Source organism: Ovis canadensis, chromosome 7 (assembly GCF_042477335.2).
Source record: "Ovis canadensis isolate MfBH-ARS-UI-01 breed Bighorn chromosome 7, ARS-UI_OviCan_v2, whole genome shotgun sequence".
Lineage (NCBI taxonomy): Eukaryota > Metazoa > Chordata > Mammalia > Artiodactyla > Bovidae > Ovis > Ovis canadensis.
In genome coordinates, this window is record NC_091251.1 from 25,935,920 (window position 1) to 25,950,265 (window position 14,346).

At 48.9% G+C, this 14,346-nt stretch overlaps 1 non-coding gene across 1 annotated transcript; it reads left to right on the forward strand.

Annotated features, from left to right (window-relative positions):
* Positions 1-7,071: 7,071 nt before the first annotated feature.
* LOC138444474 (small nucleolar RNA SNORA20) lies at positions 7,072-7,201 on the forward strand. Its single transcript, XR_011258498.1, has one exon. It is a non-coding gene; the product is annotated as a small nucleolar RNA SNORA20 (small nucleolar RNA).
* The last annotated feature ends 7,145 nt before the right edge of the window (positions 7,202-14,346 follow it).

Sequence of the window (14,346 nt, forward strand, 5' to 3'; positions counted from 1 at the left end):
CCACATGTTTTGATTAGCTCACTGTTCTGTAGGTCAAGAATCCGGGTGGGGATGGTTGAGTTCTCTGCTTAGGTTCTTGTAAGGCCAAATGAAGGTATTCAGTTCAGTTCAGCCACTCAGTCGTGTCTGACTCTTTGCAACCCCATGGACTGCAGCATGCCAGGCTTCCCTGTTTATCACCAACTCCCAGAGCTTGCTCAAACTCACGTCTATTGAGTCAGTGATGCCATCCAATCATTTCATCCTCTGTCGTCCCCTTCTCCTCCTGCCTTCAGTCTTTCTCAGCATCAGAGTCTTTTCCAATGAGTCAGTTCTTCGCATCAGGTGGCCAAAGTACTGGAGTTTCAGCTTCAGCATCAGTCCTTCCAATGCATATTCAGGACTGATTTCCTTTAGGATTGACTGGTTTGATCTCCTTGTAGTCCAAGGGACTCTCAAGAGTCTTCTCCAACACCACAGTTCAAAGGTATCAATTCTTTGGCATGAAATGAAGATGTGACTGGGCTCTTATCTGGGGGTCGCAGGGAAGAATCCACTTCCAGGCTGATTCAGGCTGTTGGCAGTTTTCAGTTCCTTGTGGTTATAGGACTAAGATCCCACTGCCTTGCTGTCTGTCATCTGGGGTAGCTCTAGGCTCCTAGGAGGACCTAGGATCTCAGCACCTAGGACAACTCAGTGCTTCTTATATGTGACCTTCCATCTTCAAAGCCAGTGACAGTCCATTGAATTATTCTGCTGCTTCAAATCTGTCTGATTTCCCCTTCTGCCAGCTGGAGAAAATTCTGCTTTGAAAAGGCTTGAATGATAAGACTAGGCCCACCCAGTGATCTTCCTTTTGTCATATAATGTAACATACTCATGGGAGTGATATTTCATCATATTCAGAGATAACACCGACACTCTACAAGGTCAGAGTCACTGGGGCTCATTCTTAGAATTCTGCTTCCCACAAGGGCTGAGTCTGAATGCCTTTTGATCCTAGTTTTCTCAGTAGATATAAAGGTATTAGAGGATTACATGTTTTCATATACTTAACAGGTATTTGTTAAGTACCTAATCATTCAGCACCTAATGACAGGCAAATGTGGCATGTGCGTGAAGGGCCCCGGCAGCACGTCTGACCTCCCCGCCTGGGCTCAGGCAGGCGTCACAGCGTCCCTGGCTTTACAATGACATGTAAGGCCCTCATGCTGAGGCCATTTCTCTCCCCTGGTCTCCATGCCCTCACCTTCTCTCTTCCTCCTACCACCTGACACAGATAGCCTCCTGTGCCTTCCCCCGGGCCCAGGAGCAGACGTCGCCCTGCCACCAGGAGGACACAGTTGCCTCCTCCAAGCTCAGGCATGCAAAGTGACAGCACAAGCAGGGTCTCCACCATTAACCCTAGCTAGGGACTCACAGAATTCTTCCGCAGATGTTTCCTGGGACATTCAAAACAGTTAAGAAAAATATGTATTGACTGACTTCTACTGGATCCACTTTCTCCAGGCAGTCTTCCCAGACTGCCTGCAGCAGGACATTGTCCCTCTGGGCAACCACAGTCTGACCTGCTTCTCCCTGGCAGCACTTTATCCCTCTGCCCCACCCCACTGGCTGTCCATATCATCTCCATTCCTGTTCCCTGGCTGGGAGGGCTGCTAGGGACAGTTGCCTGTGGAGACCACCGAATTTGCTGTTGTTCAGTTACTCAGTCGTGTCAGACTCTTTGTGACCCCATGGACGGCAGCACGCCAGGCTTCCCTGTCCTTCACCATCTCCCGGAGCTTGCTCAAACTCATGTTCATTGAGTCAGTGATGCCATCCAACCATCTCTTCCTCTGTTGTACACTTCTCCTCCTGCCTTCCATCTTTCCCAGCATCAGGGTCTTTTCCAATGAGTCAGTTCTTTGCATCAGGTGCCCAAAGTATTGGAATTTCAGCTTCAGCATCAGTCCTTCAAATGAATATTCAGGACTGATTTCCTTTAGGACAGACTGGCTTGCTCTCCTTGCAGTCCAAGGGACTCTCAAGGGTCTTCTCCAATTCCACAGATTGAAAGCATCAATTCTTCAGCTTCCAGCCTTCTTTATGGTCCAACTTTCATATCCATACATGACTCCTGGAAAAACCATAGCTTTGATTATACAGACCTTTGTCAACAAAGCAATATCTCTGCTTTTTAATACAGTGTCTAGGTTTGTCATTGCTTTTCTTCCAAGGAGGAAGCGTCTTTTCATTCTGTGGCTGCAGTCACCATCTGCAGTGATTTTGGAGGCCAAGAAAATAAAATCTGTCACTTTATGTAGGGCCACTGAATTGAGCCCCACACTTTCCAGTCTTGGCCCCCTCCTAGCACTGGAGGAAACTGGAGGTCAGGGTAGAGGCTTCTACTTTGGAGTTGTAGTTCCAAGGCCCTGAGCTCTTCCCTTCTGAATGAGAGTCACTCAGTCGTGTCTGACTCTTTGCGACCCCATGAACTGCAGGCCACCAGGCTCCTCTGTCCATTAAATTCTTCGGGCAATGATACTGGAGGGGGCTGCCGTTTCCTTCTTCAAGGGATCATGCAGACTCAGGGAACGAACCCAGGTCTCCTCTGCAGGCAGATTCTTCACAGTCTGAACCACCCAGGAAGCCCCAAGACCTTCCCTTTCTCCCCTGCTGATCCAATTTAAACAGCTCCTATTCCATATCTACCTCCACCCCCTGGGATCCCTCTCTCCTGAATCTCCAATCTCAGTCCTATTCCAATGCATGCTGTCACCATGCTCGAAGACCGTGTTCATTTCCTCAGTCCTAAAAAATCCTGCCTCCCTGCCACCTCACAGATGTCTGATTGAATAACGGGGGCTGATGAGCACTGTGGGGAGAGGGCTAGCCTGAATCCTGGCTTTGGCACTGCCTGACTACGTGACTGTGGGGCCATCACTAAGTTCCCCTGAGCCTATTTCCTCATGGATAAAATAGGGACGTTTACATTCCTTGCTGTGCAGGCCCTAGAGTGAGCTGGTGCTGCTCTGAGAGCAGATCTGGTGGGATGCAGAGCTGTGGAGGGGGCCCTGGGGCCTGCTTGCTTAAGAGGTAGAGAAGGCTCCTGGATGGGAGTTGGACTGAGGGACATAGTCCAGGAGGGGTCACTTGGGCACCACGAAATTCCTCAGGTTGTCGCTGGAGCAGAGGGCTTCTTAATTCTGGCCAACAGAGGCCGTGGAAGAAGGGTACCCTCTTAAAAGGATAGAAAACTTTAAGTTGTTTTTGTGTAGACCATTTTTTTAATGTTTTAATGAATTTGTTACAACATTGCTTCTGTTTCATGTTTTGGTTTTTTTTTTGGCTAAGAGGCATATAGGATCTTAGCTCCCTGCACCCCCAGTTTAGAAGGCATAGTCCTAACCCCTGGACTGCTAGGGAGGTCCTGAAAACCATTTTTAAAAGGAAGGCCTCTGGTAGACGTCTAGTAACCACTTTAGGAAAGGAGCAAAGCCCTGCCCCAGATGCTTCACCCGTTTCTCTGCTACCAAACATAAGCTGCTTAGGGAGAAAAAGGCAGGGTTCAGGGCACAGAGGAAGGTCTAGTATAGCTGGGGGGAAGGAAATAGAGACTCCTGTATCCATGGAGAAAAGACAGAAAAAGGAGTGGGTCCAGATCATTACAGATTTCTTACTGCACTGGGAGGGACAGGATCACTGAGAATAAGAAACATGAGCACCTCCACCCCTCATCACCAAGCTAGCAAGCAATGAAAAACTAATGTCAACAGTAATTGTGGGGGGGAAAGACATCCTGAGACGAAGCACAAAGGGAAGACCTAAAGCAACAATGTCCGTTCTTATTGTTCTCTTCAATATTATAATCGTGGTTTCAGGCAGCACAGTAAGGCAAGAAAAGATAAACAAATGCCCATGGATTCAGTTTAGTCACTCAGTCGTGTCCGACTCTTTGTGACTCCATGGACTGCAGCATGCCAAGCTTCTTTGTCTATTACCAACTCCTGGAGCTTGCTCAAACTCGTGGTCATAGAGTTGGTGAGGCCATCCAGCCATCTTATCCTCTGTCGTCCCCTTCTCCTCCTGCCTTCAATCTTGCCCAGCATCAGGGTCTTTTCCAGTGAGTCAGCTCTTCACATCTGGATTGCCAAAGTACTGGTTGCCAAAGTACTGGAGTCTCAGTGTCAGCATCAGTCCTTCCAATGAATATTCAGGACTGATTTCCTTAAGGATGGACTGGTTGGATCTCCTTGCAGTCCAAGGGACTCTCAAGAGTCTTCTCCAACACCACAGTTCAAAAGCATCAATTCTTCAGCACTCAGCTCTCTTAATAGTCCAACTCTCACATCGATAAGTGACTAGTGGCCCATGGATTGGAAAGGGAAAAATAGCAATATTCACATATGATAAGACTATCTATATAGAAAATTCCCACCAAGTCTACAGAACAGCTACTAGGACTAATATGTAAGATCACAGGACATAGGATCACTGTTCCAAAAAAAAAAATATTCTAATACTGTATACTAGCAATAACATTTGGAAATTTAAGTAAATTTTATAAAGCACTCTCTACAACAGCACCAAAAACTATGACATACTAGTTGCCAGCCATATAGGTTGAAAACTACAATCCAGCAGGACATGTTTCCATAGAAATGAAGACATTGGTTCTAAAATTTATATGGAAAAAAAGAACTAAAAAGCAAAAACAATTTTGAAAAAGGACAAAGCTGGAAGATTTGTACTACCTGTTTTCAAAACTTATTATAAAGCTACAGTAGGAAAGAAAAGAGAGGGTATAAAACTGATGTTTATGAGCTTTTCTTTCCCGTGAGATCATATGATATAGCTTTGGGAACCTAAGACACAGGAGAACTTGCCGAGGGATTGGACAGGTGGCCTTGGCAGGTGGGGATCTTGGCTTGTGAAACATGGATGGGTGATACACAGATCTGAGCTCTGAATGACATGATGTCACCAATACTGGCCTCCTGTCATGGGAGCAGAGGCTGCTGCTTCTTCCTGTTTGTGGGTCCTGTAAGACCCAGCTAAATGCGCAGTCCATAGGGAATATCCGTGGTTATAGATAAAGGGGAAGTGTGTATTAACACATGCATACTTCGTGTGTGTGCTGATCGTCTTGTGGAGGACCATTTCTCTGCTGCTTTCCCTTCAGCTTAGACAGTAGAGAACTGGCCCAGTGGAATGGATCATTGCGTATGTGCAGGTTCTCTGTGACTGGCCAGAGCGAGAAGCTGCTGACTTCAGGGAGGAGGAATGCAGCCTGTCTGAAAAGTGCATGATTATGGATGGAGGGGAAAAGGCTGCATTTTTTCCTAGCAGAGAGCTGCCAGGAGTGAGCACACGTGTGTCTGTGTGTGGTGGGGGTGGGACTGGGGCGTTGAGGGGATGGATTGTGTGTGTGTAGCTGTAGGAACCCAGGAGAATGACATTTCAGTAGCTGAGCTCCAAGTCAACTCCCAAGAAACTTTTAAACGCAAAGACACTGGATCTCCCTTCCTGCCATCTCCCCACTCGCTGGCTGCCTGGCTCTCAGGTACTGGGGCAGGGTAGGCAGTGCTGTGAGGGCTTCCAGTGTCCCTGCCAGGTGCCCTGCTCTTTGCAGAGGCCACCTGAGGCTCCTTGTAGCTTGTGCTTCTGCTCTGCTCAGGGCCCAGCCTCCATCTCGAAGCTGAAGTTTTCTGTTCTCAGCAGTGGGAAGGGTAGAAGATGTACCCTTCCCTGTTAAGGGCAGATGAAAGCCAGGCCCATCACAGGTGCTTACACCTGTGAAGCCAGATCTCAGTCCTGTGGTCCCACCTGGCTACAAGGCACACTGGGAAAGGGTAGCCCCCAGGAAACAAGGAGAGCTGGGAACTTGGAAACAAGGTAGAACCAACAATGAATAGACAGGCTTTTAGGCAAAGCAGAATTCACCTTCGCACATGGGAAAGGTGAGGCAGGACTGAGCTCTCCTGGAGGAGGAGGCAGGCCGGTGAGTAAGCAGGAGGGCCCGGCGTGGAGGCGGCCTAAGGTATTAGGAAGAACTAAGGCGGCGGTGACGGTCAAGGTGCAGCAGAACAAGCCCTGGCATGGGAGCCAGAGGGTCTTGGGTTCAAATCCTGAGTCTGTGATCAAGTGTTACAGAAGTGAAAAGTGAAGTTGCTCAGTCGTGTCCGACTCTTTGCAACCCCATGCACTGTAGTCTATCAGGCTCCTCAGTCCACGGAATTTTCCAGGCAAGAGTACTGGAGTGGGTTGCCATTTCCTTCTCCAGGGGATCTTCCCAACCGAGGGATCAAACCCGGGTCTCCCTGTCTGCAGGCAGACACTTTACCGTCTGAGCCACCAGGGAAGCCTAAGTGTTACAGGTTGAACTGTAAATTGGGTCAGTCTCTATCATAGACTGTTTGGCACTCTCTTTCAAAACTACAAACACAGCAATTCTACTTGTAGGAACTTATCCTACAGATATACTTGCCCATGTGTGAAGCAACAAATATAAGCAGCTATTCATTGCAGCATTATTATTTTTTAAAAAGTTATTTATTTACGTCTGTGCTGGGTCTTCACTGCTGCATGCGGGCTTTCCTAATTGTGGTGAGTGGGGCTGCTCTTCATTGCCATGTGCAGGTATCTCATTGCAGTGGCTTCTCGTTGCGGAGCGTGGGCTCTAGGAGCGCTGGCTTCAGTAGTTGCAGAACACAGGCCTAGTTGCGATGAGGCATGTGGGATTCTTCCAGACCAGGGATCAAACCCATGTGCCCTGAATTGGTAGGCGGACTCCCAACCACTGTATCACAGGGAAGTCCTGCAGTATTATTTTTGTAATGGTAAAAGATTGGAATGGACCCAATTTGATAGACTCAAATGTTCATCAATATAGGCTTGGGTAAATAAATCATGATATATTTATGCAATGGAATACTATGTGGGAAAGAATGAATTTACTCTCTTATGTATTAATATGGTAAGATCTCTAAACTATATTGTAAGTGATAAAAACAAGATGCAAATCAATGTATACAGTTGACTACCATTTGGGTAAAGAACAAAAGCAGAGAGGAAAGGATAGCTACCTGTATCTATCTAAATGTGTGTATGCTTCCCATTTATTTGCTGCTATAGTCCTTCGGTGATATGAGCAGTTATACACATGGGATAAAACAATACTGGGCCCTTGTAAATGGAGGTGAAGTTGCCATTTCATCTCTTCTCCATGGTCTAGACATTGCTTCCCTGTCTAAATGTCCTGTGTAAGTAGAAGTGAATTTCTTCATGGACTTTCTACTGTTAAAGACAATCGCTATTGTTTTAAATAGCACTAAGGCTCGTACCTCTGCATCGGTCATCTTACGTGGGGCAAATGATTTCATGTGTGACGAGATGGAGCGCTCCTTACACGATGCCCTTTGTGTGGTGAAGAGAGTTTTGGAGTCAAAGTCTGTGGTCCCAGGTGGGGGTGCTGTCGAGGCGGCCCTTTCCATTTACCTTGAGAACTACGCCACCAGCATGGGCTCCTGGGAACAGCTCGCTATTGCGGAGTTTGCAAGATCTCTTCTTGTCATTCCTAATACTCTGGCAGTTAATGCTGCCCAAGACTCCACAGATCTGGTTGCAAAATTAAGAGCTTTTCATAATGAGGCTCAGGTTAACCCAGAACAAAAAAATCTAAAATGGATTGGTCTTGACTTGGTCAATGGTAAGCCCCGTGACAACAAACAAGCAGGGGTGTTTGAACCAACCATAGTTAAAGTTAAGAGCTTGAAATTTGCAACTGAAGCTGCAATTACCATTCTTCGAATTGATGATCTTATTAAATTACACCCAGAAAGCAAAGATGATAAGCATGGAGGTTATGAAGATGCTGTTCACTCTGGAGCCCTTGATGACTGAGCTGTTTTATTTATAACAATGTTAGATGCAGCTTGCTTGTACCTCGAATATTACACATTAAAGTGCAACAGGCTGCCCAAAAAATAAAAGAGAAAAAATAAAATAATAAATGTGTGTATGTATATTTTTTCATATTTGCTTGAATATGCACAGAAGATCTTTGAATATGTACACACAAGGCCAGAGGCTTCCAGGACAGAGAACTAGGTGGCTGGGAGCCAGGGCTGAGAGGCTGACTTTTTATTGCACTCTTTGATACATTTGGAATTTCAAAATATGTGAAATGTATTATATCTATCCCAGTCCTGGCATTTTGTAGCTACTGGACTTTAGGCAAGTTACTCGGCTTCTCTGAGCCTTCTTTTCCTCTTCTGTGAAATGGCGATAACACCACTGGCCGCCTAAGGATCATCAGGGTTGCCTGGTACAAGGGTAATGCTCACATATCACTGTCCAGCTGCTCAGTCCTGCCTGGTTCACCTGCTTACACTCGCGAGCTGCCACCCCAGACTTGCTGGTGTTTGGGAGACACGGTATGCAGACTTGCCAACTGTCCCCACATCTCCCCGACATAACCAGCCAAGATGGGAGGCTCAAGAGGAAAAGCAGGTTTAGGGGTGCAGAGCATGAGGCTAGTTCTGGTTAGGTGAAGCATTGGCATATCTGATGGAGCTCAACATCTGGGCCGGTGATGGAGATCTGTGGGTCTCCAGGCTCTTCCACTTACAAGAGATAAGAATTGTAGTAGGGATAAATGCTAACATTTTTCAAGCATGTACAGGCATTATCTCACCTTCAGCAATCCTTCAAGGTTGACTGTAATATTATCTCAAAAGCTACCCAGTTAGGAAATGGTGGGCTAGATTCCAACCCAGGTCTGTCTGAACAGAACCTGGGACCCAGATTTACAGCAAGTCCGCAAAACCAGTAACTTTTGAGGCTTCCCTATTGGTCCAGTAGTTAAGAATCTGCCTTTTAATGCAGGGGACGTGGGTTCTATCCCTGGTTGGAGAGAAAAGATCCCACGTGTCTTGGGGAAGCTAAGCCTGTATGCTGCAACTAAGACTGGACACAAATAGATAAATATTTAAAAATCAGTAACTTTTGGGTTGGCAAGTATTTTCCATAAATAATATTTTAGGCTTTGCGGGCCACATAGCATCTGTCCTAACTTAACTCTGTCGTAAAAACAGCCACAGAGAATCCATAAATGAATGAGCATGGCCATGCCCCAATAAAACTCTATTTAGGGACACTGACATTTGAATTTGATAGAATTTTCACATCATAAAATTATTCACCTTTTGATTTCTTTTCCCTAACCATTTAAAAATGTAAATCATTCTTAGCTCATTGGCTGTACAAACAGGTGGTGTGGGTCTTAAGTTGTAGTTTACTGATACTCCCCGGACCCCAATCCTCTAAATCCTCTGATAACAAAAAAGGCCCCCTTGGCACCTGTGCCTTCTTTGGTCTGAGTCTTGCCTCCTGGAGGCCAGTGGCCGTGATGCTAAGAACTCTCCCTCACTGCCTGCATGCTTGTCTCCAGAATAGAGGTGCAACAGACAGGACCTGGGTCCTATTCCCTGACAAGTCCAGCCTTTTGAAGATCCAGCTGCTTTTTAAATGAAAAACACACCTTCTCAAGGGTCTGACCCTGCCGAGTCCAGGATCGGTCTTGGGGTAGGAAGCAGGGGCAAAGTCTGATCGCCAAGGCTGCCCCTCTTCTGTCCTCCACCAGTTCCAAGCCTGCCTCTAGGGCAGTGCAGACGGGGCCAGCTCGGTGGGGTCAGGCGCTATGGATTTGAGGAGAGGCAGGGGAGACTGGGCTGCTGTGGGGGCGGCCGGCAGTGTCGTCAGGGGCCTTCCTTCTGGGAGGAAGATGGTCAGGAGGTTTTCTCCAAAAACCCACCCCCAAGTGGGGGAGTGGGGCTCAAATGAGCAGGACTCCTGCCTCTAAAGAAACTTCTATTGAAGAGAGTTGCTTTTCTCACTGTTCTCTGTTTTTGGGCTTGTCTCCTTTTCTTAACCCTTTTTTCTCCCTCTCCTCTCTTGACCTTCTCCTGGTGCCCTCCCAAACAAGGCCTGACTCTGCTCCTCCTGAGTCTGCTCAGCCAGCTCCCTCCACCTGGAGGTCCTGTTCCCCTTGTCCCACCTGAACAACACTCTCCTTTTGGATCCTACCTCCTCCTCTCCGTCCTGGGGCCAGGGTTGGTTTGGGAGTGGACAGTCCTGGGTGTCAAGTGTATGCACCCGATCTTACAAGAACTGCTTCCCAGACTCAGTGCTGCCCCTCTGCCTGGAGTTCAGGACCTTCCGTGATCTGTCTCAGACTTTATTCTCACTCAAACTGCCCTCGATGCCCTCAGAGCGTTCACAGCCTACTAGGAGAGGGAATACTTGAACCAACCCCTGTTCAATAAAAATATATAGTTTAAGCCACAAGTATCATTTTAACTGCTTTATAGCCAAATTATAAAAGTAAAATTAAGCAGGTAGAATTAACTTTAAAAATGTATTTTCTTTAACCCATTAATGAGATATTTTATATTATCTTCTCCCTACCATATCTTTGGGATCTCATATGCATTTTACATTAACAGCACCTCTCAGTTTGGACTGGTCACATTTTACATTCTCAGTAGCCGCACATGGCAGGTAGCCCCCATGTTGGACAGCTCAGGCCTAACTTAACCCTGACTCCTGACTGTTAACCCAAAAAACTGCATAAGTAACTACAAGGTAAGGGTAATAGAAGGCCCTATTGGAGGTTAAACTTATGGAGCTGCTTGCATTGATTTCTCAGAGAAGAGGGAAGTGTCACCTTTGCCAAGAAGAATCATGCTTGTTGGAAACTCCAGTGCATCTGAGTCCTGCGTCCTGGGAGGGACAACCGAGTCTCATCCAGCAAGTGGGGGATGGTCAGCACTTTGTGTGAGAGGGTCCAAAAGGAGAAGCTATGACGTGGGTCCCCAGAAGAGAGCCAAGTGGCTTCACTAGGGGAGGGGGTTTCTGTGGGCCATTCATGACCCAGGAGAATAGGGCTGTGGGCTCTTGGCAGAACCCAGCTTGGAACCAAGCTCTGCCTCCCTGTGGAGTCCTGGCTGAGGGCAGCAACTCCCTGTGACGGGCGGCAGGGCATGGTTCTAGAAGCGCGGCTGACGGGCGGCAGGGCATGGTTCTAGAAGCGCGGCTGACGGGCTGCAGGGCATGTCTGGAAGCGGGGCTGACGGGCGGCAGGGCATGGTTCTAGAAGCGCGGCTGAGCTCCTTCCCGCTCCTGTCAGCACCTCTTTCCGTTCTTCTCTCTCATGTCCCCTCCCTGTCCTGGCTCCAGAGTGAAGGTGAGTGCCCCACTGAAAAGGCCTGTTTCTGAGGTCAACATGCACACACTGCTCTATTTAAAACGGATAACCAACAAAGCCCTACTGTACAGCACAGGGAACTCTGCTCAATGTTATGTGGCAGCCTGGATGGGAGAGGAGTTTGGGGGAGAGTGGATACATGTATATGTATTGCTGAGTCCCCTTGCTGTCCACCTGAAACTATTGCAGTGTTGTTAATTGGCTATATTCCAATATAAAATTAAAAGTTAAAAAAGAAGCGGGGGTGGGGGGAAAGAAGCCTGTTTCTCCTTGAATACCCAGGCTCTGGCTGGCTCTGGAGGACATCCCTCGAGGAGTGCTGGCAGATGTTAGATTCCCTCCACCCGGAGGCCTGGCCTCACCTGAGGGCATCCCTGCCTGTCCATGTCTTATGACTGGGTGGGCAGCCCCAGCTACGTCTCTGTGGCTTCAAACACCAGCCCCTTCCACTCAGAGACACTCAAAATGTGTGTGAGTGTGTGAAGGGGGACTCTGAGACTGGGGGTGGCACTGGGAGCTGTCTGGGGTGCAGGGTTGACGGCTGGGATCTCCAGGACAGGTCTGGTATAAAGGGTCATTCATTCCTGACAGTTGTGTGGGGGTGCGGGGCCTGGCCAGGGCCAGCCAGCGCTTTCAGCAGGAGTTAATCAGGGCTGAGTGGGCCCCCCTGAAAGCCGAGATTGTGTTCTATCAGAGGTCACTGTTTCATGAGCCCTGTGGGGATACAGAAAGACCAGAGAGCAAGAGGGCACCTGCGTGGCCAGCTTCTCAGGGTGCAGCCTGCTCAGGTACAAGGCCCTGGTTGGAAGGAGGAAACAGGTTTGGATGAGGGTTGGTCTATGGGAATTAGCACGTTTGTAACTCAGAAGCTTGCTGAGCCTGACACAGGCTGATCAGTGCCTGAGCGGGTATTCCAATCCCCGGACAGTGATGCAAATATACCTTCTCAGTTTTTCTATCCTTCCTTCGGGGCTTTGTTTGATGGAGTTTGGGGACTGGAAGGGAGGATTTCAGGGTGTGAGTTGGGCAGTGTGGCTGGAGTAAGTCTCAGGCTAGCGATTCAGTGAACAAGAGATAGAAATGTGTTTTTATCTGATTCTACTTACTCTCCGTTGGAAGCCATCCATGGGGAGCGGATGTAGGGGAGGGGAGTGGTAAAAATTGGTTCTCAGGTGGTTTGAGTTCTTCCCTTTTTCCGCAAGGGGTGGTCTCACTTCCATCAAGCAGCAGTCTCCTGACTTTAGTGCCTCTGTTGAAGCTGGAGAAATGTTCTGCTGATTCTGAGAGTCTGCTGGGGCCCGAAAACTTCTGTGAGGTGTTCACAGCTCTGTCTGTCTGACATGCTCCCCTAGAAATCCCCTTGCTGGAGGGGTTCCCCTTAGTGCCTGGGTGCTTAGCAGCTTCCCAGGACATCTTGGATCTCACCATTTGTTTCCATTGTTTTTCTTCCCTGTGGCCCTGGGGCTGCGACCTGAGTGAGCAGCAAGGGAGGGTGTCCTCTGGACTCCTGGGAATTGACCACTAGCATGCGCTGCTCCACTGACAAGGTAAGGCAGCATGTTCTGAGGGTCCTTGAGGGGTAGTGTGGCCTTTATTCCCTTTCTTATGGAACAGGCCACACACTGCTCTGATGTCACTAGTCAACTGCGTCCCCTGGACCCTGGGGGTTGGTGGCCCAGCTCTGCTCTGGAAGTCCTGATCAAGCCAGGGAAGAAGAGCCAGCTGGCTGCCCTGAAAGGGAAGGGTAGTCCTGGTTTGCCCAGACTGGAGGGGGTGGTCACTGGGATGAAGGACGCTCGGTTCTAAAGGGGGGGCAGTCCTGGGTAACGTGAGATGAGCTGTCAGCCTTTTTCCCTCCGCTCTCATTCCTCTCCTCTCCCTCCCTTCCCTTCCCTCAGCCTGGTATTACTGGCAGGAGGTTTGGGGTAAGGGGGACAGGGTGAAAAGGCCCTCCATCTCTGTGCTCTATGCTTGGGACATGGTGCCAGGCAGACAGGCCTTGGAAATTGATTTGCAGGGATAAGACTGCTGGGTGAGTCCAGCTCCAGTCCTCCCCACCCCGAGTAAAAGAGTAAAGTTTGCTTTTGGTACCTCCTGCCCCCATGCTTGGAGCCTGCCAAGCCTGGCCTCCATGGAAGGTGGTCCTAGGGGCTTATGGATCAATAGGGCCCATCCTTTCTTACTCAGCCCATGAGTCCAACCCGCCTCACTGCCTGAAGCAAACTGAGGCCCAGAGATGGAGTGTAGATTGTCCAAGGTAACACAGCAAGTGATGATCACCCCGCAGGCATTAGATACCTGGTCTCCTGGCTCCTCACCAGGGTGTCTTGCCCCTGCTCAGGGTCCCTCATATTACTAAGTGCTCTTCAGGTGGAGTATCTCCTCCTCCCGGCCCCTCTTACCCAGCACCCCTCAGCTTCCTGAACTAGCAGCACTTGGCCCCTCAGACTTGGTGGGACCCCACAAACATGGAAGGGGTAGCGATCAGCTGTGGCTCACCTCTGAACTCCTGGAGACACTGTGTGGGTCCTGGTGCCCCACAGAGTCAGGGAGCTGGGGAGTGGCTGGGGGACTTGAGGGTATGTGCAGAGCCTGGGTTCCTGATGGGTGTGGGGCGTGAATCCGAGTCATTTTGTTTAGTGCGGTCCCCAGGCGCTGCAGAGGTTCTCAGACTTTAACACCTAAGACTTTCAATAACGACAGCAACGATAGGAGTAATAGTAAGGGAGGATTTCATCTGTTGGGGGCTGACTCTTCCGGGCTCTGTTCTGAGTGCTTCCGGTGTGTTTAACCCGAACCACGGTCCTGTGGGGAGGGAAGTAGTGTTCCGAACATCAGTGTTTTGACTGGGCTGGGTCTCCATTGCTGCGTGCAGACTTTCTCCAGTTGTGGTGAGCGGGGGCTCCTCTTGGTTCTGGTGTGTGAGCTTCTCATTGCGGGGGCTTCTCTTGCTGTGGAGTGCGGGCCTAGTTGCTCTGTGAAATATGGAATCCTCCCAGCCAAGGGATTGAATTCAAGGATGACCATTTTATAGCTGAGAAAACCTGGCAAAAGGGGTCAACACTATTACATGGTCACTCCCCGGACATCAGAGCAAATAAGACCCTGTTGTCGGGAAA